The sequence below is a fragment of the Anser anser genome, assembly GCF_964211835.1.
Source record: "Anser anser genome assembly, chromosome: 2".
NCBI classification, from domain to species: Eukaryota; Metazoa; Chordata; class Aves; order Anseriformes; family Anatidae; genus Anser; species Anser anser.
Window position 1 is genome coordinate 72,797,681 of NC_139721.1, and position 25,190 is coordinate 72,822,870.

The window sequence follows — 25,190 nt, forward strand, 5'->3', positions numbered from 1 at the left end:
CGCTAGTCACAGGTCTCCAGACAGACTCTGTGCCACTGATCACCACCCTCTGAGCTCGGCCAGTCAGCCAGTTCTCAACCCACCTTACTGTCCATTCTTCTATCCCACACTTTCTCAGCTTTGCTATCAGGATGTCATGGGAGACAGTATCGAAAGCCTTGCTAAAGTCAAGGTAGATGACATCCACTGCTCTCCCCCTATCTACCCAGCTGGCGATGCCATCATAGAAGGCAATAAGGTTAGTCGAGCATGAATTCCCCTCAGTGAATCCATGCTGACTACTCCTCATAACATTCTTCTCTTCCAATTGCTTGGAGATGGCATCCAGAACAAGCTGTTCCAACACCTTTCCAGGGACAGAGATGAGACTGACTGGCCTGTAGTTTCTCGGATCCTCCTTCTTGCCCTTCTTGAAGACCGGAGTGACATTGGCTATCCTCCAGTCTTCAGGCACCTCTACTCTTCTCCAGGTCCTTTCAAAGATGATAGAGAGTGGTTCGGCAATCACCTCTGCCAACTCCCTTAGCACACGTGGATGCATCCCATTGGGACCCATGGATTTGTGTGCATTGAGCCCACTCAGACACTCCTGAGCCACTCTCTCATCAACCAGGGGGGAGCCCTCCATTTTCCAGCCCCTTTGTCCTCCCACCAGGGTTGAGGAGTCCCAGGGGGGAGTCCTTGAAGCAAAGAAAGCATTCAGTATCTCCGCCTTCTCGGCATCTCCCATTACCAGGACACCCCCCTCATTCAGCAAGGGACCTACATTATCCCTAGTCTTTCTTTTACTGTTTACATACTTAAAAAAAAATAAATAAAAAAAAATCTTATCTTTTATCTCTTTTGCAAGCCTCATCTCTAGGTGGGCTTTAGCCTTCCTCGTCATGTCCCTGCAGGCCCTGAAAACACTTCTATACTCCTCCCAAGAGGACAGGCTTTTTTCCACATTTCATAGACCTTCCTCTTCCTTTTGATGTTATTGATGAGCTCCTTGCTCATCCACGCAGGTTTCCTGCCCCCCTTCCCCGATTTCCTACTCTTAGGGATGCACCGATCCTGAGCTTGGAAGAAGTGCTGTTTAAATGTAGCCCAGCTCTCACAAGCACCCTTGCCTTCTAGCAACCTAGCCCATGAGATACTCCCAAGCAGGTCCCGGAAGAGGTTAAAGTTGGCTCTCTGAAAGTCCAGGGTAGCAATCCCGCTTTTAGCCTTACGTCTTCCACCAAGTTCCATCATGAACTCCACCACATCATGGTCGCTGCATCCCAAGCTGCCCCCAACCTTCACATCCCTAACAAGCCCATCCCTATTGGTAAGGACAACGTCCAGAAGCACCCCCTGCCTCATTGGCTCCTCCACCACCTGCATCAGAAAAGTGTCTTCAATGCATTGTAGGAACCGTTTGGACTGCTCGTGCCTGACCAAGTTGCCTACCCAACAGATGTCTGGATAATTGAAGTTCCCCATGAGAACCAGCACCTGTGATCATGAGGCTACTACCAGCTGCTTGTAGAAGGCCTCATCGACCTCCTCCTCCTGATCTGGTGACCTGCAGTACACCCCCACAACAGTGTCTCCCATACCAGCCCACCCCTTAATTCTCACCTGTCCTGGTTTCAGTTAGGACAGAGTTAATTTTCCTCCTAGTAGCTGGTATGGTGCTATGTTTTGGATTAGGATGAGAAGAGCGCTGATAACATGCTGATGTTTTAATTGTTGCAGAGCAGTGTTTACACCAGGCCAAGGACTTTTCAGCTTCTCGCTCTGTCCTGCCAGCGAGCAGGCTGGGGGTGCAGGAGGAGCTGGGAGGGGACAGACCCAGGACAGCTGACCCAAACTGGCCAAAGGGGTATTCCATACCATCTGACGTCATGCTAAACAATATATAGGGGTGGCTAGCTGGTGTGGGGGGGCCGGCTGCTCGGGGATAGGCTGGGCATCGGTCAACGGGTGGTGAGCAATTGCATTGTGCATCACTTGTTTCGTACACATTATTATTAGTAATACTATTATTATTATTATTATTATTATTATTGTTATTATTATTTTCCTGTCTTAATAAACTGTCTTTATCTCAACTCACAAGCTTCACTTTCCCGTTTCTCTCCCCCATCCCAGAGAGGGAGGGGAGAGAGTGAGCGAACGGCTGTGTGGTGTTTAGCTGCCGGCCGGGTTAAACCACAACACACCCAAAAATTTGGTCAACAGTAGTCCTGTGTTATTTTTCGCTGCCCTCAGGATCCTTGAGCCTCAGCCCTCAGGATCCCCTGCTTAGCACCCTCTGCTCTAAACTGAGCACCCCTTTCCTCTCCTTATAGTGTAGCTGCTCCAAGCTCTTAACCAGTTTAGTTGCTGGTCTCTGTTTTACCTCCGCTATGTTCTTCTTTCAGTCTGAGAAGACACAAAGCCATATTTGCAGACCCAGGTCAGTGTTCAGTGCCTATATGATTATAGGCACTTTTCCTTTAACCAGTGACACAGGCCGATCACATGGCCTCAGGATATATAAAATAATCCTAAGGATAGTGCTGTGCAGGCTCCCCATCCTTTCTTGATGAGTCATAAATGACAGATTTTTAAAAACATGTCAGGTGCCTGTATGCATTGTGCAATGCTATTTTATGGGTCTCAAGAGTGCTCTTGCTGTTTTGATCCTAACAGCATGACAACTTGAAGTGGGAGAAAATAGCGTCTCAAATTAAAATCCTGCATATCCAAACTCATCTTGCATGTGGGGTGAACTCCAACTCAACTTCACAACCTGCCATCACATTCTCATTTGCTACATTTCCTAGAGTAAGTCAGATGATTAACCACATATAAGTATTTTCTCATAACATAACCTCTCAGCTTGCTATCATCCCTGAATTTTAATGTTACTAAAACAAATTCAGAGGCACAAAAGACGAGTCACACAGTACAGTATCTTTTTGATATTACATTTTCAAGTCTTAGCTTGCCCTTCTTTATGGGAGGTTCTAAAGGATATAATAAAGCAATATCAACTTTTCCAAAAAAATACAAATTAAATTGACTAGCACACAATCATTTGCAAATTATTCAAATGCATTTGTAATACACAGTTTGAAATTCATGCTGCATTACTCAGTCACCCAGCTTATTCATACGGGAGTAATGAAACCGTCATCTGACTTGCATATCAAGTAGTCTAACACAGATCAAAGTACACACCTGACTTTTGCTTAACACTTAGATTAAGCAGTGAGTTTCAAGATTCTGACCAATTTAAGAGGAAGGTGATTTGCAAAACTAGCCACCAGAGAACTGCTTGTGCTTTGCAGTGTGCAGGTAATTAAAAATTTGCTTTTAGCTTTGAGCATTCACGCTTCAAAAATCTATTTTCCACACTTTTTGTTACAAAAAAAAATATTAAGCAATTTTGGACAAAGGTTGTTACACTCAAATTAAGACCAACTTTCATTTCAAAATCTGCTGAGTATATTTTAATAATTCTAAAGCATAATTGAAATCTGGTTTTCTTGTAGAACTTCATTTCACACTTAATTTCAAGTAGGTTAAGTTTCACATTAGACTACTAGACTAGCACACAAAGAAAAAATGTATTTATACTTTTTTTTTAATTGAATGAATGATCAACCTTTGTTTGTTATCAAATGTAGAAGTTTGGTCAAATACTCCAAGACTTTCTGAACGACCACTGTACATGTTACAAAACAGCCAAGTATGTTTATTTTATTGTTGGCAGTAATCACAAGAAAACAAGGCCTCTTCTCAGAGGTGTCTAATGACAGTATTTGAATAAAGTAGTGCATAAGGGAAGTTGTAAATATATGAGTAATCAAAGGCATTTAGGCTTTGCACATTTTTGTCTGTTAGAACACTTCAGGAATTCCTTAAAATTAACCTTAAAGGAGGCTGGAGCGAGGTGGGGGCTGGTCTATTCTCTCATGTGCCTGGTGACAGGACGAGGGGGAATGGGCTAAAGTTGCACCAGGGGAGGTTTAGGTTGGATATTAGGAAGAACTTCTTTACTGAAAGGGTTGTTAGGCAGTGGAATAGGCTGCCCAGGGAAGTGGTTGAGTCACCATCCCTGGAGGTCTTTAAAAGATGTTTAGATTTAGAGCTTAGTGATATGGTTTAGTGGAGGACTTGTTAGTGTTAGGTCAGAGGTTGGACAAGGTGATCTTGGAGGTCTCTTCCAACCTAGGTGATTCTGTGAAAATTACAACATAAATACAAAACAACTTCTGAGTTACCTTCTTTAAAGGTGAGGTCTGTATTTCTACTGCAGTAAACAGACTGTACCACTTTATTACAAGAGTTTTTTTCCCCTCTACTTCCACCTAAGAAAGCTGATATCAGTGTTTCCATCTATAACATCCATAGATTAGTAAAGAACATCATGAAGCCTCAATCTCATTGTAGCAGTTCCCAATTTATGGTTCACAGGGTACTACTTGGAACGCAAAATCTGATGATCAACTACAGGAAATTAAATTGCAGAAAACAAAGCCAATGGCATTGCTCAGTATTACTGTGTCAGCACTGCTGCTTGCAAAATGAAGGAGCATGAGAATACTATCGCAGGACGCATTAACTCTTGCGCTCAACAGATACCTTGTGTGTGATTGGGTTTAGGAGAGCAATATTCAGATCTACTTCTTTATAAACATCTTACTGTTGAAATTCAAATCATTTTGCTACTAAAAGCCTCTTTCAATTTGGTATTCTTTGTGTTGGGATATTCATTCATATATCACCTCTTGTATGCTCTGAATCTTATATCTGTTCTTACATACCAGTAAGGTTAACGAGAGAAGTTCAACCACAGATGAGTAACACTAGCCTAATGGAGCCAAAGTCTTCTCCCTTAAAAATAGCCTTGAGTTGGTGTTGCAAGTGGTGAGATATTGTACAGTAGATAGATCTGATACTTTAAGATAGCACTGGCAAGCCTGAGGTAAGAGGAAATTAAAACCACACAGGCACTTCTCAGGCTTTGTATTTCTATTGATGTTTATTATTACATAAGAAAACTATTCCCATTTTTTGGATTGCCAAACACCTATCATTTCTCAGGCTATATCTCAGCATACTTGAAGCTGACAGAGAACTCAGTTAATCTTGATAAACTGAGTTCTTTTAACGAGAAATCTACTTGATAGTTCCATGGTCAGTGGGGAAAGGAGGAGGGTTAAGCATTTGATTAAACAAGAGAAAATGGTAGCAATACAGCATTTGCTTTATTCTTCACATCCATGTCTATTTTCCAGAGCATATTTAATGTTATCTTATTACGGGTAGTATGGAGAAGCAGGTCCTTTATACATCTCAGATTACAAATTCCCTAAACTACTTTGTTTGCATTACAGCTGGGTGGTTTTGTGGTGGGGTTTGTTTTTAGCTCCCACCCCCCCCCCCCAGCTTTTGCCTTGCAAATTTGCAAGCTATCAGCCAGCTGTAAAAATTGCTTCTGGAATTCACCAGATGCAGGTTTTTAGTTTACAATCTTCTTGATCACCAGCATGCACAAAGCCCATTAGCAATAGACAAGCCCTGTTCTCACAAATGGTAAGCTCATCACTCAAGATTTAGCGTGGCCGTGTCAATAAACATTGGCCCACAGAAGTGGTTGCTAAAGGCACTAGGCCCACCAAGGATTGCTCAGCTGGCATTAAGAAAAGCAACAATATTTCGCTTCCATCCCCAGCTGCATGAAAATCTGCTCCCACAAAAGGGTTAGCAGGATAGAAACAAATATTAGCAGCCAGTTGTACAGCACAGGCAACCATTGAAAAGCAAAAAAAATATGGTCAATTGCTTTGGAGGAGGACTCCAAGTTTTGGCTTTCTTTTTATGTTTAAGAAAAAAAAAACTGATTTAAAACCAGCACTTCATAACATACAGGGAAAGTTTCTGTCTTCTTATAACAAGAGTATGGATGTATTAAAATTAAATAAATCATGTTTTCATTAACAATACATAACAAGTTGAGATTTCTCATAAATCCATTATTTCTTTTTAGATCTAGTTTACTGAAATCTCATTAACAACTTCATGCAAGAGCAGACTATGACAATCATCTGGTTTTAGCAGGTTCATATTATTTGAACAAAACTGTAGGTCTGTAGTCCTCATGGGTCACTTCCAACTCAGGATATTCCAATTCTAACATAGCAGTCAAAACAAACAGCCCCAATGTAAACTTATTTGCTATGAAAACTTATAAGGACTTACCCTACAGAAATCAGGAAACAAAGAAAAGGAAAGAAGAGAGAGCATTATGTTTTAAATCATGCCAGGAGGCCAAGCAGAGACCCGTTTTCTTTCATGGGCCCCACACAGACAAGCAGCTCCCAGGGCAGGCCAGGCAGCCAGGACTGTATATGCTCTAAGCTTCCTTTATCCTGAAGATATAAGAATATTATTTAAAAAAAAAAAAAAAAAACAGTTGTAATTAGCTAGTGATCACACACACACAGGTACTAGAGGGACCTGCCGGTCTGACAGATGCTTTCTCCAGCCAGTGCCATGGCCCTGCTTGCTCCAGATACGAGGTAAAGGCTGCCTACAGCCATATGACAAAGGAGCAGAGGAAGAAGAAGTAGGAGCAGAGGGGAGAAAAACATCCCCCTCCTCCCAACAAAAACTTCTCCAGCCAACACAGAATAACTTGAACTACTGCAACATAGAAGTTCTTCTCTTCCTTTTGTTGCAGGTAATCAGCCTGATAACTGTGCCACAGATAAGCCCTGAAAAGCCTCACCTGGGACCTCCCCCACACCCATGGGCTCAGGACCTCTACTTAAGCTCCACCAGGGAGGGCATAATACTCCCTGCATGAATCTTGTGGGAAAAGAGCTACTCTTAGGTTTAGGCATAGCTTCTATCTCCTGTTGTTAAGCATCGTGATCTGAGTGTTGATCTTGGTTTTTCATCGTAGCCTTGCACAGTGGTTGTTGGATCTGACCTTAACCTGTGGCTAGGCTTCTGGTGTGCTCCACTGTTGTGATACCATCTTTTGATCTGAACTTGTGGTTAGACCTGGCTACTGCTTCCATGTATTTTGCTCACCCGGCTCAGGGGTGGTGGGACAGTTCCCTAGTCATGAGGTCTGTACCTTGCTGCTATTTGGCAGTAGTATTTTTAGTTTATTGCTTTCACGTATGACATAAGGGAGTTATTCCATATAGTACTGGAGCTTAGCAGGGAGCCAACTGTGTTGTTGTAATGGGAGAGTGATTTTGTTGCTGTTTGGTTGGAGTGAGTTTGAGAAGAGTGTATATTTATTCACGTACACATACTCCTTTATTTCTTTATGCAAAACAGCAGTGAGACAAATTTTATTGAAAGTGTTTATGTATATATAGATGCATTAAAAAAATCCACAATTTCTGTGACCTTCTTAAATAACTTGCAGTTTCAAGCTCTAATGGTTGAAATCAGCTCATGCATTTATACTGCTCTACTGAGCTGAATAGAAGTGCATTAGTAGTTATAGAAAATAATTTTGTATTTAAAGGAACAATGTGTTTATAGGGACAGTTACTATAGGAATAGTCTAGACTGTCTTGATTTCTAGTTATGGCTATGTGTCTAGAACCATGCATGTTCCCCTACCCACCCCCCAAAAAAAAAAAATCGTCATGGTATCAGACCCCAAACAGGACAAATTATGAAACTGTCTCATGGCAGTTCTCAGCAAGTACTCTAACAGGCATTGGTTGTGGAAACACATATCACAGCAGTAATGCAGTATGTGCAGTAAGTCAGTGTCTTGCTAACAACTCTTTCTTTTGCTAGTTGCTCTGACACATCCCTATTTTTATATAAGGCTCAAAAGTCTGTAGCAGCATTCTGAATCTACCCTGGCAACGAAGTACTTTTGTCTCCATAGTACTCAGCTGTCAGGAAAGATAAACTATAATATCTAACATGACTACACGTTAATTCCATCATTTTAATACACCCTATGCGCTGCATTGAAACTTGAACAAAGTTTCCACTTACATCCATATATACAGACTTGAATTGTTTATAACTTATGGCAACAGGTTTTACATATTATACTCAGCCCTTTGCTGGTTTATCTAAATCTTCTCCCAGGACTGCCAACCAGAGCTTTTCTGCACTCTCTGCATAGCTCTGCAGTGTGTGCTTGGCTAGCTTCATATCATCAGAAGTTAGTCCTGTGCCATTTTATTAAACTCATCAAGACAAGGGGTTGACTTTTCTTCTAGACCAGATGGAGCCTAACATAATATAAAATCTCTCAAATTTAAACCTCATCCACTTGATAGACTTTCCAGTGTAATGACCAACATGTTAGGCCCACCGTTATTTCTTGTGTGTCTGTTTCTTCTTTGGCATGGAATACTATACCAGCTGGATAGGAAACCAGGTAATGGAGACCAAAATGTTCCTCACTTTTCTGCACTGAACAGCATGCTTCTCCTGTACCTATTTATTTACTCAGTTGTATGAACAATATAGGCATATCTTCAGCAGGAATCCTTGGGGGCAGATGGGGTTACCTGAGCAATCAGTGATGAAGAAGTAGGACCCCACCTAGCTTACTTAAGATGACGTGTATCCAAACTTGGCTTTAGCTTCCATCTACAGCCCTACAACACCAAACTGAGTCCCCTTGGATACTTAGCCTTAATGCTGTTAGAAGCAAATTCAGTCACGAAGGAACATTTTAGCTGGACCGTACTTGTTGTTTGCCTCTGTAAGTCAGTGCAGTTGATGGAAAGCTGGCACAGCCTCTGGTTTCTGGCCACTTCCCTGTGCCCAGCTGAATTCTCAGGCAAACAGAACTGTTAGTCCTGGGTTTTTCATACGCTGAAGCATATCTTGCTGCTTAATATAAAAACCGTGCCTGTAATTGCAAGTGTATAAAGTGATTGTGTACAAATTCTGTTTTCAGGCATTGAATCCAAAAGGAAATTACCATTTCTAGTGCAAGTGGTTCCACCAGATATCACAGCTAGTGAGAGCAGAATGTGACCTTTCTCCTTGCACTGCTGGTACCTGTCTTCCTACGCTCTGCCTAGAGAATGCAAAGTACGGATGGGGAGAGTGCTCTTAGCATAGCCAAACTTCGTTCTGAGAGTTTTTGGACTAGCTTTCACAGCCTCCAGCCAGCTAAGCCCACTGAACCAAGTCTGGGCCTGCCATGCAATTTCTGCCTCTCAGTGAAAGTGCAAGAAATTTCTCAGACCACTGTGAACATCACAAAAGACTTCTGCCCCATGAAATAACACACACAGCAGTGAGGGAGGCTGACTACAACACCTCACATAAACAGAATTTGTCTTAGCCTCCAACTGATTCAAGTTAAATTTTGGAGGTGAAAGGCTCATCGTTAAGAAAACAGAAAATGTCATACAGCCATAACTACAGCAACAGTATTCTTTTGTTTTTAGAACTAATGTGATACTTTTTATGGATTTCTGAACATTACCCTAGTATTTATGTCTCAGGGCACGTTTTCTGCAGGCAGGTTTGTAGTGTACCTCATTAGTCCAAAGTGAGGATTGTGCTAGTTTAGAGGTTACTCAGCAGCTCACCTTTGACAAATGAATACCAGGAAGTTCTTGCAATACCGTTCTGTTCCAGAAATGCCAGCTACAATTTTCCATAGATTCAACAACCATAAGTGATATTGCACCTTCTACCTGATCAATAATTGATATATGTCTGATAAAGCAAATGGAGCAGGAAGGTTTCTGTTGCATGACTCTTCAGGCTGCTGTATATTTTCTCAGGTTTTGGCAATGCTAAACCAATTAAGAAATATATATTCATTGCAAGCTCAAGCAAGTCATACATTCCACACATGAAAGAAAAAATAATTATATTCTCAGAATGAAGCAATTCAGAGGGTTAATTTGACATTGTGAGTCTTGTGATTCTGAAAAGCCAGTAGACCACAAAAATTTTAACAAGAGATTTATTTTTCCTAACTTTTATCTAGGGTTTGTTTGCATTATACACAAATAAAATAATTGTTGGAAGAATTAGCTTGCAGCTAAGCTGAGTTCTGAAGTGTGCTATATATTGTATTCTTAATCCAGTAAGAATGATGTAATTATTCCTTTGGTTCTTGACACTTACTATAAAATGGAGATGCTAGTTTGCCCTTGCAATATAAGCAATCATAAGCAAGGACTACTGTATATCTCTCTGTAGAAGATCTTCCTATTGCTGTATCTACAATAGAAGTATTAAACACTTCTGAGTGCCACAGCCAGAACACATGTACAGTTCCACCACTTCTTCCACTTATTTTCTATCTTTAAGATGTATTGTAGAATTTAATGTCAACACAGAAAATTTCATCTTATAAAGAAAGCCAACAAGTAAACTTAGGAGAATTACAGTTACAATAAATATTAGTGTGGAATTAAACAGTAGTATAGGATGATCTGTTGTCAGATTAAAATGCCGGACTGGGCAATTCAAAACATAACACTGTGTTGTCTGGAACCCAGCTCTGTTGATCTTAAAGTTTACAATGCTCTTCTTTCTTTAGCAGACTTACAAGAAATAAACGTGTACGTTGGTCAAACTGAGTAGAAAATGATCATACACCATTCCAGCACTTCCCAAAATGTCACTGGCACTTGCTGTGTGCGTTAGCTGCAGGATGGAGCTCCCATACTTCTGCAGCGTCTGCACAGGACTACTACACCTCTGCTCTCCAGATATACTCACTTCTTTATCTCAAAGAAGATAGAAGATAGTTCAAATAAGTTCTGTGATATATATGTGATACTCTGAAAACTCAGGCAATGGTGGCTATGAAAATCTCTATAGTTTTCATCCTCATTTCAAAGGACCTCATTCTGAACAATTATTAAACCACACATAATGGAATTTTCAAGTGAACTTTATGCATTAATATAAAGTGCTGAATCCTACAATTCTTCTCCTACTTATCTCATTTTCATTCGTCTTCAGACATCCCTAATCCAAATCAATGCTATTTGGACTGAGAAAGCACATTAGGAGCTATCCTGGCAAAAGAAAAAATACTGTACCAATTGAGTTCTCATTTACACCACTGAAAATGTGGTAATTGGAATAAATGCTGCAATGACAGCTTAGAAAAATCATCCAATTTAATAACAAAAACAGTATCATCTGAAAAAAATTATTTGCTTATATAAAGTCTATGCTTTGTCAGCTATTTACATGTTACATGTTACTTTTTCTGAGCTATGTCTGATGTAATAAATAATCCACAGAGATTAGATTATCAATGAAAATCAGTAAAATCTGCCTGCAGTTTTGTTTTCTTTTGTGTTTAAGTGGGATCAGGTTCTCAGCAATGCAGTAAAAAGCATGTTCATATAAGTGATCTTCTGTTTATTATCAGTTTCAAAATCCACCTTAGTTGTATATGCATACTAATAATGCCTAGCTGCATAAGTAGTCATTAAAAAGTAGTTGTCAAGTTTAAGTTATCTCTGAAATTTGAACAAATGTTTCAATGAAAATATGTTATGTCATTCCTTAATCCCTAGACATCCACATACTTAGAAGTGGCAAGTGGCAAAAATGTGATATGCTAGGCATTGTGCTGTATTAACAGTTTCTGTATCAAGCTAATTTGATCTTAGAGTAAGGGATTTTTGTTCATTTTTGAAAGCCAGTATATTTCTTATGTTATTTCACAGAATCCATCCTTCTGCAGGGTTGCTATACAGTCTCTTCTGAAATGGATAACATTAAAAAATTCAAAGAGCAGTAGTCCATCTTCTTTCTTTTGTATTTTTTTTTTTTGGGGGGGGGCAGATTAAAAAAAAAATCTAATAGTTAAAGCAATGACATCTTTATATCTTTGCCAAAAGTGCTAAGCTGTCCGTTTCCCTGTGTAGATATGAAAAGATGTGGTCTTACTGCCAGTGATATTTGCTCTGTGGGAAAGAAGCTGAAATAATGTTCTAAACACAAATAGACTACAGATGACTTGGGCCTTTTGAAAATAACTCTTTCTGTATTGATTCACTTCGGGAATAAAAGCCTATAGGACTGATTGAAAGTTAGCCAGAAGCACATATGAATCTCTGCAGATTTTTTGTGCAAGTGGCTTGAAGGCTTTAATAAATGTCAGCTGTGGACAGCAGGGAGGGAGAATTACCCAGCAGCTACGTGTCCCTCCCCCCAGACCTTTGTTATTCCAGCTCCCAAAGACATTCAATTTAATTTTAAAACACTCTCTTCCTTTCATAGGTGAGGATTTTGAAAGTGAAGATGAAGTCACTGTTTAATAAAGTGATTATTCAAGTGAGACAAAAAGAGAATGATAACAAGCATTGTAAGAAAACTTTTACCGCTGCTAGAGGGTAGGTGTTTGCACTGCTTAGATGCAGCCAGCAAGTTACATACTTAGGTTCCTTGAATGTACATCTAACAGAGAAAAGTTTTTTTTTTTAAATAAAGACTTATTGTGAACCTAATTGTCTGACTCACCGCTTTAGAGAGAGCACATTGTCTCCAGAGCTTTTTGGAGAAACATTAATTCATCTTAGTTAATATTTAGTATGAAATCCTATCTTTTTAACTTTCCATGACTAACTACTTGCTAGTCTGTTTGCCTTTCGCAGTGTAGGCACAGTTAAAATCTGTACGTGCCATTTTGCAGTGTGAGCATACACCCCTCCAGGACCTTCACATTTCTGCCCAAATGGGAGTCCTGTTGAAACAATCCCAAATACAAGCCATGCATAGATATAATATCTATTGCATAAAATAAGTGTCTGGTTCAGCTAAAATACTCCTCAGCACTCCAAATGGTCTGCTACAGGGAAGGTAAGTACCAGAATCCAGCATATGACTGAGGAGATGACTGCGAGAGGCTACATGGTGTGATTTTGTGTAGCTGAATTTAGGAAGATAAGGTTTCCTGCATCTCATATTTTTCATGATCAAATTCTATTTGTTGTCTAATATAAAAGGCTGAGAACACTTCCAGTTCATCCCTGATGTGGATAACTGGTAGGAAGTATCCTACATCTTTGTACTGATGTCTTCCTAGGAGAAGCCACAGAGGCATGGCAGGCATCAATTTGGCTGAATTTGGACAAATACCTCTTTGACACAACAATGTTGTGTGCCCAGTAACATATCATCTGGATACCCCAAAACCGTCAGCTATTAAATTCACTAGATTTCTTTCACAATTTGTCAAAGTAGATATTAATCTTACCAGCACATCAACCAGTATTAGAGTCAACCACAGGGTGATAGAAGTACCTGCTAACAGCTACATAGCTGTTAACCTACTGAAATCAATCCACTAGCTCAGATCAGTTCCCAAAATGACACAAAACCCACATCAAATCACTCATTGGTTGTAAGAACAGGCAAGAAATGAGTGAGCACAGGGGTTTATTCACCTTTGTGCAAAGACACTGATACTGACACACCTAATACTGTCAGATGATGGTATTAGTAGTCACTTTAAATGTATGTTTACATTAATAAGATTTATTCATTATGCAAGCATGGAAATTAGAGCTTTTCCTCTAAGAGCCAGTTGAGCTTCTTCAGAGCAAGCTGTGTACACAACAAATAGTTACAAAGCACAGCATTCAGGCTGATTTAGCTTCTGTAGCAAATAAAATTTTGATTTAATAAAAGAGTTTCAGTGGAGCAAAGCCTCACCCTCGAATGAGCAGCAAAATCTGTCAATTTTTCCAGGATCATTAACGGGGCTTGTAAGAAGTACTACTGAACAGGAGAAAGAAATGAAGGAGGTTGAAAGCTGGCTGTTAAAGAATGCAGTCTTCTTTGGATTCCTAGCAAAACAGGCTCTTCTGACTGTGTACCTCCTTACTCTGATGGAATTGCTGCAGACTGCTGAGGATCAAGGAACAACAAAAATCTACCCAAGCCCAGAGCACAATTATATGTTTCAACAAGCATTTGCAATTCTACTGTCCTTAGGGAGAATATGGAAACAGTCAAATTTCCCCTTCCTAATGACCACATTCAGAGGCTGATTCAGGAAAGGAAGACAAACAAGATGCCTGAACACAGTAACACTGCTGTGGCATAGAAAGAAGTTATAATAATTTGCCAGAGTATGGAACTTATTTTTTTCATCAGCAAAAGAAAATAAAGCAAATGAAAACTTAACAGCTATGGGTAGTGAAAGTATGACAGCAACGTAGATCCAAAACAAATAATAACAGTTGTTAATATTCAGGACAGACTTCAAAATTACAAGGAAAAATAGTGAATTTCTCTGGGAAGGGAAGCAAGACTTTGGACAGTGGAAAGTCAAAATTTAAAATAAATTAAAATCAATCTCTGAAGTTAAAAGGATAGTGATCTATGAGCTTAGCTCCAGATTAAAACTCAGAAGTTGTTTGGAGGTTGAGAGCAATTCAGCGCTTCCTAAAGTGAGGCAGCCCCTCACAAACTATTTTGAGATAATGTTACAAATTGTAGTCAAAAGCTGCCCATTCAAGAAGCTAAAGCAAAGATGATGAATTTCTCGAAGCATTCATTTTGTCTTTAAGGAAAAGTTATATTTTACCAGAGAGTCAGTATTTGCAGTAAAGTACTGCATCAGATTGCTTCAAAGTCAGCCCATACAGTGCCTCCAGCAGCCAGTAGCGTTATTTTTCATGGTCAGCAGCTCTGAGTGGCCACTAGTACATTCAAAATCTACAGCCACAAAAACAAGCAGTGCTTGCACCTGTCTGAAGGGGCATATCTCCCATTCTTAAATAGGAAAAATATCTTTTGACAAAACTGTGATCAGTCTCACGGTGGCATTATGTTTCAGCCTACAACAGACTAAGCTTTCTGCAGCAATGTTAATGCTTGCAGCTAGCTGACAGATGGGCAACATCTGAGAGAAAAGGATATCTCTTGGAAGAGGGATGGTAGGTGCGAAACTGAGAGGTGCCCTGGGTGGTATTCATCATCAGTAAAAAACTAGTAGAGAGCTGCCAAATCATGACTCTAAGAAGGAATAAAAAGGAGGATTGCAAGAATGGGGTGTGACTATCCCATTTTCTGCCTCTTATACTGAATAGGAGAGATGTTCTTTTTGCTGAGAAACTCAGCTGGTAGCTCAGGGCATCCAGGAGATGTTTTAACCACGAGCAATTGCCTTAGAGGAGCAAGTGACGGTTAGAAAGCAGCAGCAACTGCAGCTATGAACATGCTGCTTCTGCAGTGATTTCAGAACAAGACACAGTCCACGGCATGACAATATTAGCAGGAGATGAAATAACAGCTGCATAACAGCAGCATCCCTGACAGACATTGTGGGAACCTCTGTCTACTGGAATGTGTGGTGGTCCTCTAAGCATCTGGTAATCTGTGGTGTGGAGGAGAGGGAGGACAACAAACAACAAAGAGGTCTGTGTATTTAGCTAGTTTTCAGATATTCCTGGTTTCTCATGTCAAATCATACTCCAAGCCTTTGTTTCAGAGATGATTATAGCAGCATTATTAAAAAGAGATACAGGTCTGTGATATACACTTGAAAATAAATTATGAAGCCTACCTGGGGAGAGTGCTTACGTGCCAGTAGGATTTCAGATATCGCTGCCTAGGTAACTGCTGGTGACTGGCAGTGTCCTGCTAGAGTGTCTAAATCCAACAGAAGTGGATGCGTACAGTGGCCAGGTATGATAGAAGGTATGATGGCATTCTGGCTAACAAGCAGATCTTATCTTTAGAGAGAACTGGTGTTATGGTGGGAACACTGACTTTATTCTTGCACATGAGACTTTTTAGAGAGTATGTTCCTATTGCCTTTTGAGAGAGGGAGACTTGTGAGAGGAAATGAAAGAAATCATCCGAGGAGAGTCACAAAAGCTTTAAATGACAAAGCCACTACCCACCTAGTGGAGTTAGTTGGCTGACTAGTAACAACTGGGATAAAACAATGGCAGGCAGAGGCCATCCAGAAATCGTTAGCTGCTGAGAGAGACTGAGAGAACAATTTAAGTAGCAAAATTACAACACCAAGAAGTACTGACTTTGAAAGAGAGGGCAGTGTTCCTCTTTTCCTCCTCTTCTAACTGAGCACCTGCATGTTTAGTAATTGCTTTTTTACAGCACCATCGTTATCATCAGATCTTTGAGCACAGGCCACTGATGAAGATAAAATATTGGAGATTTGATCTTCTCCAGCAGTCCTCTCTCAGGGAAGATTCACCTATCTATCCATTTCTCATGAACAATAATTTTCCTTAAAATTCAACACACACATACCAAAACTTTATTAAAATGTTTCTGAGAGGTGCATCAAAAAGCTGCAAAATGTAGGGCTGACAAAAGGGAAAGAACCATATGTGACCCAGCGACAGTAACTGTCAAGTTTAACAAGGATGAAGGGTTATACATTACGTTTCCCTATTCTATTTTCCAACAAAAATAATTATCTATGTGTTTTTTTGTTGTACAGTTCTGAAGAAATAGGGTTGTTTTTTATAACTTAGTGATCATATGACATTTATTTATTTTTACCCTAAGTTCTTAAGAGCTTTCTCAAAAACATTCCTGACAAACTACAGCAATATGAATTAAATGCCTCAGATGTATGGTGTTCTGTGATTATAACAAGGATGAGTTGTTCATGTATAATTTCATTTGCACATTAGAGATTTTGTTACAAGTATGGTGAGCCCATATTTGGATACTTGGTTTAGTATAGTACAGACAGTGGTAAATATCAGGTCTTTCATTTTCTGATGTTCTTTTATCTATTTTCTCTCAGAATTGCCATCTTTCTGAGATTTACCCATAGGAAAATAGACTAAATACAGCAATTTTGTGAAAAATGTGTTACCTGTGAGAGAGGCTTGCTTGCGATATATCAAATATTAAAATATTGAAGCTTCCTTCCTAAATCAAGACTGTGCTACTGTATTTCAATGAAAAAAAAAAGGCAAACAAACAAAAAACCCTCTTCATTAGACTGATATGCCAAATATAAAAATGTTTCCAATCAAATAACTTGTAATATTTTAGCTTTTCTTTTTTATTCTTCAAGGTAGAAATAGATTTTCTTACCCTTCCCGACTTCAAGTAACACCAAACACCATGAGTAGGACCACTGACCTCTCTTTTGCTGTTTTCCCTGGAGTATTTATTTGGTCCTTGTGCATTATAAGAGCATGCATGCATACAAGCTGGCACTGCAGAGTAGCTGATATGCATAGGCTTTTGTTCTTGTTTATTTCCCCAGTAAATTGTACCAGCAAGCAGAGGGGATGCTGGTTTTCAGGGTTTCAAATTTTGAGTGTCTGCTTTGAGGTTTACAGTGATAAATCGATAACCCAGGCACAAGCATTTTTGTAACAAGCTTTTGTGACTTAAAATTTTTCTTCTCTCTTTTGCCTTTGTTAGGAACAATTTGCCATCTGAGAAACGGGCTTCTGTGAGCAGTTTATTTGCAGCACCTGAAAAAAGAGGCATATGCAGCACCAGGTGGGCAGGCCAGTTTCTTAGTCAGCTGTTTCATCCATTAGTGTTGTGCCTGACTTTTTGTGTTTACTGCATTTGCTATTCCTTGGTCTTTACCTTCTACATTTCATTTTTAAACAATGAATTTCCGAAACTCAAAAAAAAATGTCTTTTTTAAGCCAGGTTCAGTTTTTTTCATATGCATTTTCTCCAAATGCATACATTACAAATCGAAGAAACTAGTTCTTAAAATACCAGTCATACAAATATCTGACACTTCCATTTCTTTTAATTGCATTAACTTAAATGCAAGACAATATAGTCCTGTGATGAATAAGTTGGAAAAAATCTTAGTAATACCTATTTCCACTTCTCTTAAGAAATGCATCAGTTCACAATCACTTCCTCATATACATTTTGAACATTCATTGTCAGTGCACACATCTATAAGTCAAAAATGAGTTGAAGTCCAAGGTTTTATACTCTCTGAGAACTTGACAAGTCTAGTATTAACTACAAACTTGACATCCTAGCGCACTCAGAAAATGTAATGTATGGTTGACTGGTAAAGCGAGAAATGCTGAACATACAAAACCCCACAATTCACAGACAATTACATCATGACATGGTGAAAATAGGCCAACCAGAAAGTAAACAGTACTAAGCTGGCTAGAGAAAAAAAAAAAAAAAAAGGCAAGCATTTACTAATATTACTGTAGTTGTTATGTGACAATAATGTAGAATCACAGGAACAATTCATCTCTAACATTAAAAAAAAAAAGAAAAAAAAACTTTACTGGAAGAAAGATATCTCATCCTATCCTTTAACTCCAATAGCTTCAATACTTTATTTTCATCCAAATATATGAACCTATTAAAAATAAGCACAGAATTTAAGACATTTTTATATTTTAAACCTATAAAATGATGCCAAATTCTATTATTTTCTTAATTCATGTTACACAACTTTTGCAAGCCTTAGAATCAAAATACATGGGGAATATATTATACAATTAATTTACCAGTGTATAACCATTTTGTATGTTTAAGTCATTAGATTTTTTTCTGTTTATTTCACTGAGTTATACCAGTATTAAACTGATATAATGTAGCAGTGGATGTGGTACAGAGATTATACAGTTTATTGTGGCTGTATGTTAGATAAAAATAAGGGAATTGAAACAATTTATGTTCAGAAGAAAACAACTCAACTCTGATAAAATTAAATTCAGCAACTTTACTTTTGTAGGAAAGCATTTGTTCTTTTCAAAAATGTCAGAAAGTAAATTGCAGTTAATTAATCACACTCTGAGTGATTCCCAATTAGTTTCCTACAGTTCTCCTATGACAGCTCCTTCCATTACTACAGAGTGTGAAAACAATAACCAAAAGAGAATGACAATACATAATAACCAGGAGAAATTCAAATGTGATAACTTCATAGAACACTCCAAAGTGATGTCCACGCAGAATAGCTCTGGCAGGTTTCATCAGTGAAGATGTGGTAGCAACACAGAGTTCTTTCTTGAACTTGAAGATGGGAAAAATAGAATACTTTTAATTTAAACTGAAATTTTAATTCGAGTGTGTTTGATTTCCTTAAGCAATAGAGTCTCCCGAATGGAATTCTATTCTTGTTCTTTTCTTGTTCATCCCATTCTTATTCACATATACGTTGCTGTTAAAACAAAGGAAATTACAAAAATTGACCCTCCATATTTTCCTTTCTATCCTGGTAAGGAACTGAGACATTTAATCTGAGATAACAAAAGCAGCCAGGAAATAAAAAATATAGCTCATAAAAGTCAATAGCTAAGATAAAAAAAATATATATATATATATAGTGAGATTTGCAATATGGGACCCATTCTTTCTACTGCATAAATAGAAACTTTAGTTATTCTCTGTAGAATGTCAACTCTGTCACTGTAGGAGAAACATTTCCAGAAAGGAGCACTATAATTTCTCTCTCTGTGTCAAATGTTACTGGTTTCTCCCACGCGTGAAGATCACTGATGCACTCGTTTTTGCTTGCATCTCACAGAATTTATGACTTCTCTGCAGTTACTTTACCAAGTCCTTCAGCAGATGATTAGCTGAAATCAATTTATTTGTTTTATATAGTATAGTGTGCTATTACAATTTCATGCATTTACTTTTTATTTTTCTATGAGCAAAGCCAATGTAACTCTCAGCAGTTCTGACGTGCTTCTCTCTGCTTTTATTCTTTTTAGAAGAACCTAAAAATGATTCTATCTTGAATACAGCCTATCTGCAGAGTATTTCTAATTCTCAATGCTTAATGATTGCCGTCTTAACCTTTAGCTGATTTTAAAAGAAGCATCATTTGCACTATTTTTCTGGTTCCTATGTTGGAACAGTAAATTTCTGTATGGACTGCGTATGTGCTTGCAACCAGAATCTCATCTAAAAGTAGCATCTGGAAATTCAGCTTTCTGTCTTATTTTGTTCCTTTTACAGGATATCTTTTATATCGTACCCATATGTGCAGGCAACTTCCAAATCTCTATATCATTGACAGCTGCTAAGTCTAGGGAAGGGGCTTCTGAAAAAAATGTTCACCATAAGACATGTACAACTTCCTTACTAACTGGAGCTCCTTACTAAACAGTGTCTCCTAGTGGAGCAGAATAGAAAAGCATGAAAAGTTAATCATGGAAAAAATGAACAAGGCATATGGGGGAACCACATGGTTACAACAGAAAATATTTCACAGATGTCGAAGACCTGGTGAAATCTCTGGAAAGTTTGTCATGGTTGCAAATAACACGGTAGTAGTTAACTGTTGCTCTTCTCTGTCATTGCTTTCATCTCTCCATTCAAAAATAAATATCAAAATGATAGTAATTGAAATGGTCCAAAAATTTTGGCACTGGCATTGTCTAAAATGATCAACTCACCTTAGGATGGGAGAAGTTAGGTAGTTCTCTCCAGTGGAAAAAGAAAATGCTCCACAGACACACTCTGAACTGGCAGGCACAGAAGTAAGAACAGCAGCACATCCCTCTTGAAAGCTGAGGAGCACCTTGCAAATCATATGTCAGGATACCCTTTCAGAAGGGAAATAGAGAAGTTACAGCAAGAGGCAGAAATATGAGTGAGTTAAGCCTACAAAAATAATCTAAAATGTTCAGTTTAAAAGAGTGTTTTATGAAATATTAGCCTTTGACCATTGTAAGATCCGCATTCAATAAAAATGCCTTCCAGTCTCCAAGCTAAAAAAGAAGATATAAAAGGATGATGGCTGCATTTTACCATAAAATTTGTTTGCATTCCAGTGCAGGGATTGTTTGCAAGGCTGAAGTAATGCTGTACGCTAGTTCTTCCTGCTTACAAATGTTAAGAGGAGCATCTTTGAGGAGGATAGGTTCAAACCTGATAATAAGAATCAGCAATCAGCTTCAAGGCAGAACTTCTGCCAAGAGCCAGGTTTTCTGCAATATTTGGGTGAACCACTTGACAATTTTGCAGTGGAAAAGTCAGGAGCAAACTGTGATTAGCCAGTAGCGAGGTCAAACCTTTCAGGGGTTGTGAACTAGGAGGAGAGATGCTGGATGCTGCTGCACTTGGGTGAGTAGGCTGGAAGCTCCACAGAGAGGAGAGAGAACAGAGTGACCTCAAGTTTCACCTTATGGCTCCAAATCTGATGCTGAGTTATTCTTTCAGCTAACAGGCAAAATCATAGCAACAACATGGAAATGTAGTCAACAAGTAGTGAGGGTTTATATTTAATTTGTAACAAATAGTGAGGGCAATGAACTACCAACACCAGTTCACAGGATGTAAATGTTTCATCTCAAGGAGACTATGAATAAGACGGGACATCTTTCAGACCCAGATACTCCCAGCAGCATTCTCTATGAAAATCTATATCCCAAGGTAGCCCTGTGGTATTTATATTTGCATATTTAAGCATAGGAATATCCTTCTATTTCCTACTTTGTCATACAGCTTACCAAGGATGTTTAAACCATATCTCAGTATTCACAACATCAGATTACCTTAAGCAATCACAGACCTTTGCAGTTGGTAGAAAATCCCTGCTTTCCTCAAGCAGCTCATTGGAGCTGAAGCTATCACAGTGCAGCCAGTTGGGCCACCTGTAGTTCAGAAAGGTGGTATTTACCTGCAGCCATCTTAAATTGGACTGCAAGTTAATTTTGTCCTGTGGCCTTTTTAGCCTGATATTCCTTGTCCCTGCTGCCTCCCACTGGCCCCAGCAAGTGGAGAAAGCTCTTTTATAAAGTGTATTTATAATGTGAAGCTCTTTAAAAGGTCTTTATGGAGCTCATCTCTATTAATAAAAATCTCAATTGTTTTAAAAACATAATGCTGAACACCATGTTTCAATGGAGGTTTGTTGGCTGGTTTTTTTAGCACACACAGTGTAAAACAAGGCTTTAGTCATATATTCTGCAAAGAAAAATGGTGGACCTTTATGCAAGGGTGTCTGCCAGAGATCAGGCTGATTTGGGCAAGCATGATCCTGTGTCCTTCCCATCAGCCTCTGGACAAGGACGTGCTGAGAAATGATTTTTCAATAAACAAGCTGACAACTTCAGGAACGATCCTCTTTTCTAAGATGTATAACCACTAAGCAGATCAAATATAATTCCTCAGAACAAGCAGAGAAAGATTTAGGAAGCAGGAAATAGTGTTAAACTCCTGACGCCGCTAGAATTTCTAGGAGCCATCACAGAAATAGCAGTGAGCAGGAAAGGGACTCTCTACAGACCGTGAGCCCGTAGAGCTCCCTTAGCTTTTCCTGGGAAGCAGGAAGCCTGCAGCCAGAGGCATGTGTGGTTGTCAAGGCTGAGCATATAAGATTTAGCTGATTTTAACATTTTCAATTCTTTCCATTGAAATAATAGGCTAGAAAATGGAAAGCAATCCTGAATACTGAAGGTTAGCACAGTTTTGAGCTAGTTATCAAGGTTTTTCAGAATCCCTGCTACTAAGCTCCAACATTTATGATTCTGGGGACGTGAAGTCCTAGGCAACACCCTCAATGTGTGTTTAGTAGGGATGTTCTTTTCATTCAGCTAAAGATCCTGTCAAGATCTCCATCTGGCTTAGAAAGGAGACAGACCTGGTTCAGTTACACATTTCCTTCCACTGTGGTTTAAAGTTGTGCCGGGCCAAATGGCCAGAAGTGGTTGCTGTTTTGGGTACATGACATTAAATAAAAACACTTAAAACACTTTTCATCTATCACAAACTAAAAATCTGGCAGAAGCAGAGTCAAACCTGCAGGATGCTGAAAGCTTTGACCTTAATCTAGAAAATCACTTTGGCTCATTCCTAGCATGAGGCACATGACAGTGTCAGTAACTGTTCACCTAAACTGTAGGATATGCTTTTACGGAGAATAGACAGAGAATTCTGCTGTGTTGTTTCTGATTATATTAATTATGCTTTTGTCCTCTTTGCAAGGATGCATTAGGCAAAACTGTTTGAGAAATGCTATTTCGCTTTAAAGAAATGGGAAAAAAATACCAAAACTGATGTAGGGTCTCAGTACTTCAAAGAAAGGTTCATAATCTGAAAGACCCTAATAGTTGTCTTTCCTATTATTCTGTCAAGTATAATGAGCAGTATTAACAGTGAAAGTGCCTTGATTATAAAACACACATTTCCTCTGAAGATCTCAGAGTATCTCACAAAAGGTTAAGCAGAACTTTAAGACTTTAACATCTGCATTAGATAACAAAGATAATTAGAGTTTGTAAGTAGAGGAAGTATGTTACAATTTGCAGTCTGCTGTGCAAACATCACCTGCAAATGGTTTCAGCCAGGGTTGCAAGTAGTCTTCATTTAGCTGCAGAAAGTGAGTCAAAAGGCAAGGACAGTCATCATTGGATTGGAAGCCACCTTTCTCGGGACTGTGTGGAAATAGTTTTATCTTTACCTACACAATGAGTTTGGAGGTGTCTATTAGATATATTTTATAGAACATGCGGTTTCTGAAAAATATTGGGAGAAAAAAAATCATATTTTTTTTTTCTAGGGAAAATTAGCAAAAATGTTTAGATTTTTCTCAAAGGAAAAAATGGTTCTCCTGAATGGAATCAGTTTGCTTGTAGGACCTAATCAACTAGATTGATTCAACCGGTCTGTTTAAACTTTGGTAATGTTTAATAGGTAACGTTTCATGTTCCCATTTTCCCATGTGATCTAAACTTTTTTGCCAACCTATCCCCACCCGTGAAGGAGCATTTCAATCCAAATGCACATTTATTTCCTAACTAGGTTGCTGTCTGACCCCATTTTTCTAATTAATATCAAATTTTATCTTGAGACTGACGGACAAACACATTGACAATTTAGAACTCCTAGTCAAATTAAATTCTTTTTTATTATTCTCAGTTAGACCTTGTCTGCATTGACTTTATGCAGGACTGCTTCAGCTGTATTCCTTATCAAAATCAAAATATTTAGGGGAGAGATGATGGAACAATAACTTTTATTAATGCTTAATATTCTGTGTTGTAGTAGCATCTAAATACACCAATCTGAGTGTTGCAGAAGCCACTAAAGCAAATCTCTGTGCCATGTAACTCGCAAACAACAAAGAATCCTTGATTCTAGGCCCAGCTCCTAACAGTGAGGTTTCCAGCACGGGGTTCACAAGTTCCTGGGCTCAGAGGAATTTTCATAAAGAGTAATTAAGAATAATTGAGATAGTTATTGTCAGCAGGTTGTATGGTGAGCTGTATTCCACCAGAGCTGTCAGGTTATATACTATAGAAGCGTAGACTAGTCTTTATCATTCAGATTTGGTCCTTCTCTAGAACATTTTTTCATTTTCTCCATTTTTTTTCTCCGATTTTAATTAGAAGGTCTCAGTATTTCAAGGCTAGCTAGGCTGTAGCCTAACTTTTCATTTTGAAATAGCCTGCAGAAGGAGAAGACAGAAGACAGAAACCTGAAAAAAAAACGGTAAAAATTTTGTGTACTCACTCTACGTGTCATCAGAAATCTTTTATTTTTCTGTACTTTTTTTACCTGTAGTATCTGTCACTAAGTGAAATGAAAGGCTTTTGGAGTGGATTCCACACAACCAGAACCATCAAATTGTGGCAGTTTGTTAAGCTAGAAAGGTGCAGCACGTGAGTAATATCCACTGGGAGTGAGAAAGGTTTCTGGAATGGGAACAAGTATAAATAATGCTTTTAGATTTTGAATAGCATATGGTTGAACATTAAACATGTGCAAACACACATGAATCCCGGAAAGAAACTTTTTTTTTGTGTGTGTGGTGGTTTTTTTCTTTCTATTTCTGTATGCTACTTTATTAGAGGCTATGTTAATTTTTAGTCAATGGGTTGGTGGGTTTTTTTTTGTTTTGTTTTGATTTGTTTTTTATGTTTTGTGTGCAGTGTCCAGTAGCTGATCTTCTGTTGAGTAACAGAACTTTTAGTATACTGTGTGAGAGATACCACAAAAGTACAGTTCTCTGTTTCTTTGAGGAATTTGCAATCTTTAGGTTTACTTAACTTTAGAATATCTGATTATAAGATCATTTAGAACCTGATTATAAGTAAAACCTTGCTATGATCTTAAACTGGTTTTCACAGAACCGGATGGACAAAGTGGAGGTAGGATGTGTAAACTGAAGGGCCCTATGTCAGGTGATCTGATGGTTTCAGTCGTTTTATTTTGGTTCTGATCCCAAGGAGTGCTGATCATGAGAGGGTTTGATAACAATTTTATCATGACCTAGGCTGGAACAGAAAGCCTTTGCTAAT

General features: G+C 38.7%; 1 long non-coding RNA gene across 2 annotated transcripts; it reads right to left on the minus strand.

The window, feature by feature from the left end:
- Positions 1-16,656: 16,656 nt before the first annotated feature.
- LOC310894190 lies at positions 16,657-22,030 on the minus strand. 2 transcript variants are annotated; one of them, XR_014579664.1, is made up of 3 exons: positions 21,461-22,030; positions 20,343-20,492; positions 16,657-19,099 (listed from the first exon to the last, which is right to left on the minus strand). It is a non-coding gene; the product is annotated as an uncharacterized lncRNA (long non-coding RNA). The 2 variants fall into 2 exon arrangements; XR_014579665.1 differs by having other exon boundaries at positions 21,444-22,030.
- Positions 22,031-25,190: the final 3,160 nt, after the last annotated feature.